Genomic DNA, 4,726 nt, shown 5'->3' with positions numbered 1-4,726 from the left:
GCAGTCTCCTCCTCTGACACCCTCGTCGCCGGCATCACCATCTCCCCCCGGCCCCCCTCTCCAGTCGACTCTGTCCACCTCGCTCTGAAAAAACTCTCCACAATCCTCCGGACCATAGCAGGATCATCTGACATCTGGCCATCCTCACTCCTGATAGATCTAATCCTGTTCTGGTTCCTCCTGATCACCGTAGCCTGATGAAAGAATTTTGTATTTCGATCCCCCTCTACTATCCACTGTACTCTGGACTTCTGTCTCCATAGTGTCTCCTGCTGTCTAAGAAGGCCATCATGTAACGCCAAATGAGATCTCAAGACCCCCACCTCCACCTCAGATAGCCCCCCCCCCTGTGCCTCCCGGGCCTGTAGTATGGAAATGGCCTCCTCCTCCTCCTCTGTCCTCCTGAATATATTCCCCACTTCCTCACGATTCCACCTTCTCAACCTCCTCCTGGTCAACTCTAGCCTGCGGGACACCCGATACATGGCGTCACCCCTAACCGGGGATCTCCATGCCTCCCTCACCATCTCCCAAGACCTAGGATAGCTGAGCCAAATTTTTTCAAACCTGAAAGGGGAGCATACTGGAATAAGTGCCTCGGTACTCACCAGCAATGGACAATGGTCCGACGCAATCCTCGGCAGGTGTCTGACATGATAATCTGGAAAGCACTGAACCCACCCAGCTGTGGCACAAGCTCTGTCCAATCTCTCCCAAACACGTGCCCGCCCCTGCTGATTATTGCACCATGTATACCTAGGTCCGGAGAAGCCCAAATCAATCAAACCATTGCTTGAGATGAAGTCCTGAAATTCCTTGATCTTCCTATTGAGGAAAAATGGATTCCCCCCCATCTTCTCCTGAGAGTCCACAATGCAGTTGAAATCACCAGCCATCAACAAGGGATGGCCATGACTAATCATCTGAGAGGCCTCCTCCCACAGGGCCCTCCTGACTCTGTAGTCAGTGCTAGCATAAACAGCTGAAAGAACCCAAGGTCTTCTGTCACCCTCCGAAATCACCATGATCACCTCTTGATTGCTGACATTGAAACAATCCAAAGTGTAGCTCCCCAAACTCCACATAACTATTATACCACCCGACAAATCTTGAGAGTCCACAGCATAGAACCCCCATGATCTCGGAACCGCCCTTCTTGCCTTCTGTACACTGCCACCACGCAACCGGGTCTCAAGAAGAATGCAAACATCCGGGTTGTGTTGTTGCACTAACCTGCGAAATGCCGGGGCAAACGATGGTTTCCCCGCGCCACGACAGTTCCACAGTAAGATCTTCATAAATCACCCTTCAATCCCGAACAGCCCACACCTCCGGAGCTGTTGCTATCCCCTGCATCCACATCCATACAACCAGCACCTCTAAGAGAATGAGGACTAGGACTAATTCCCTTTGCCGAGGCCATTAATTGAAGCAAAACTTGAAGGTGCTGACCACCACTATTCACTTGTGACATATGGCACGAACTCACCGATGTGCCCGTGCCATGCTCAGCCTTATCCCACCACAACTTGAAGAATCCTCCCCCATCACATTGACACCAATTTCCTTTATCACAGGGTCACAAGCACTGCTCCCATGCGCCATTTGGCCCAGATGAACCTTCTGCAACTCACTACCCGTCGGCGTCACAGTCGGCCACTCCCCCTGCTCTGAGTCACCACCACTGCCATCCGCCCCACCAGCCTGCCCCGCCAGCTTCTCACCCGGTTGGACATCAAGCACCAGCGCGCTGCCGGACTCCGGCACGCCCACCTCCGCCGATAACGACCGGATCAGTTTCCCCGTGCTCGCGGTGCTCACGGTTGGCTCGCACCACTGAACTCCTTCAACCCCCGTGGAAAGCTCCGACACCAAGGGAGGTCGACCTCGCACCGGAGCTAACGGCGGAGGTGAGCTCCGGCTCCTCCCACGAAATCCAGCCGCCGGCCGCCGCACCTTCGCTCGGGCCGCCTCCTTCCGCCCAGCTTGAGACGAAGAATCCCCCATGGAGCGGTCAACAACCGGTTCAAAACCGGGCGGGCTCCTGAACCGCTTCAACGGACTCGAACCCGGTCCGCTCGGTCGAAGGCCTCCACTGGACTTGGGCCGAACGTCAAGCCGGCCCAAATTCGGCAGCGACCGATCCACGCACTGAGTCGCCTCAGCCCCCGACTCAGAACCCGGACCGGGTCTGCTCGATTCACCCACCAGCAAGCTAGCCCCCGCCTCCGAGACGTCCTTTTCGGGCGTCCTCCGGCGCGCCACCTTGGTCGGCTTCTGCCACCCGTCCAGATCGATCGGAGAAAGAGTGGAGGTCGACCCTTCCTCCGTCCTGCTCGGACCAGGGCCAGGCGTCGCAGGCGTCACCCCCTTCCTGGCATCCGGACCGAGCTTCTCCTTCTTCCTAGCCGCCGACGAGGTCGTTCTTATCCGATTAGACACTAGCCACGGTCCGAAGGCACCCTCCACCCGGGACCGGTCTTCCCCTCCCCCGGCTTGCCTGGAGTCCTCCATCGCGGCTTTCCCTTTGTTCACCTTCTCAGGCCCTGCTTCCGTCTCCGCCGGCTTCTTACCCTCCATCACCGGAGATCCAAAGTCACACACCGCCGGCCAATGACCCACCCGCCCACACAAGGAGCACGGTGCTGGCAGGTTTTCGTATACGAAGCTTTGCCAGAACTTCGAAGCTCCATCTGCCGTTCGCCCCAACACCCAGGTCCCCGGCACGAGAGGCGCAAGGGCATTCACTTCGACCTTCACCCTCGCAAATCCGTACCTCCGACGCTCCTCCGTGAAGCTATCCAACCCCAAGGGATTGCCAGCTCTCGCCGCCACCTTGAAAATCGTATTCTTCTTCCAGAAGTCCAACGGAAGTCCCGGGAGACGAAGCCATACGACCGCCCGCCCAACACCGCCGGCCCCCCCGGAAAAGTTCGGGCGCCACCGCTCCATCGCGAGGAGCTGTCCCGCAACTGTCCACGGGCCAGACCTCAACGCCTCCTCTCGATCCTCTCCACTGGCGAATCGAATAGCGACTACACCATCCGCCAGTGAGAAGGATTCGACGTCGTAGCTAAGCTTCAGAACTCGCCGCATCTCCTTTGCCATCCACTCCGCCGGAACTGTCCTCCCCACACTCCTCACAAGGACGGTGGAGGTTCTCCACTCCGACCGCGCTTCTTCCAGTTCCTCCTCCGCAATGTCGACCACCTCCGAGAAGCTCTGCTGCAGCTTTTCCAGATCGCGGCCGGACATCCGATAGCTAGTCCACGCCGGCTGCCTCGGCGCACCTCTCGCCACCTCCGCCCACGAAGGCCTCCTAGCCGCCTTCCTAGGGAGGGTGCGGTTCTGCTCCCTTGCCTCCGTCGTCTCCGCCGGCGCCGACGAACCTCCCCCAACCTCGGCCATGACACCCTACCACACTGTTCGACCAAATGCCCCAAAGATCCCCCGCCGAAGCACAGATCTCAAAGCATCCGCCCGCTCACGCCCGCTCACCATCCTCCCACGCCCGCTCACCATATGCCCTCTTTTCGTTATCTACTGGTGTTTAGACAGACCGAGGAGACCATCAAGTCAACGCTTCAACCCAAACTTCCAAACTTTCTCCACCCAACCCTGTCTTGGACTACTAATAAACCCTCGCTGACGCTTCTATGGCTCATTGTATAAAGTAAAGTGCTTGCTGAAACCCAATTGATTCTTGTTGAGCGATTTCTTCATCCTTTTTGCTGCAGATAAATAGAGGTCATGGATTCTTGTAGGGGCATGATCCTCCAAACTCTTCGCATTGAAGAGAGGTCATCAACAAGCTAATTCAGAAAAACAATGAGATCCAAGTCTGCAAAGCCACGAAGAAGTGTTTGACAAATTGGGTTTTATGTCATCAAACGCAGGAATTAGTGGATCACTTGTTCTCTTTCTGCCCTCTTCTCTCTACCATTTGGCTACTCTCCTTGGAGTTCTTTACCCTTAAACCTCCTTTAAAAATTTTTTTTATGGAATGGAGACTCAGAAATTTCTCAAAGCAATTTCAGCCTATTATTCTCATGTTGTTCATGGCAATAATCTGGGCTGTTTGAAAGAGGAGAAACCCTCGGGTTTTTCTTAACAAGCAATCCTCCATCACTTTCTATTGCTTATGCTGGTCTTCAAAATTTCAATGAGTGGTCTATGCTATGCAATCAAAAAAAGCTATCGGCTTTCATGAGAATTTGGAACAAAATCATCAAGAATATCTCTTACACTCTTCCTATTGTTTGATTTTTATTGGAGTTCTTATTATTCATCCCTTTATCTCTCTAACTAATCTCTTGTTCTCTCTTCCAAGATGTAAATCCTTTTATCTTTATTAATAAAAGCTGGATGGCTCCCTTTAGCCACTCTTCATCATCAAAAAAAAGAAAAAAAGAAGTGTTTCACATGGTACTTGGTTGCTTCCTAGGTGAGCAAAGGGGTGTGTGTTTACAATGGGGTTGAAATAATGGGAATGGGGATGCAAGGGTAACCTTCGAGAGCTTGTCATCAGCACTTGTAGGTGAAGTAACGAGGCAGTGGAAAGTATATTTGTCTCGCTTGTTTGAAATGATAGCATGAATCTTCAGCTGCATGATATAATTAATTTATTTGACATATTTATTACAATGGTGTCGATTTATTGCAAAAGGTTGGTCTAAATTGTGCATGGCCCATGTGTGCACATTTTAAGTCATGAGACTCTAGTGGA

The sequence above is a fragment of the Phoenix dactylifera genome, chromosome 6, assembly GCF_051530095.1.
Source record: "Phoenix dactylifera cultivar Ajwa chromosome 6, Ajwa_hap1_PhDact_Kaust_v1.1, whole genome shotgun sequence".
NCBI classification, from domain to species: domain Eukaryota; kingdom Viridiplantae; phylum Streptophyta; class Magnoliopsida; order Arecales; family Arecaceae; genus Phoenix; species Phoenix dactylifera.
The sequence above is the reverse complement of the archived record's forward strand: the minus strand, read 5'-3'. Positions refer to the sequence as shown.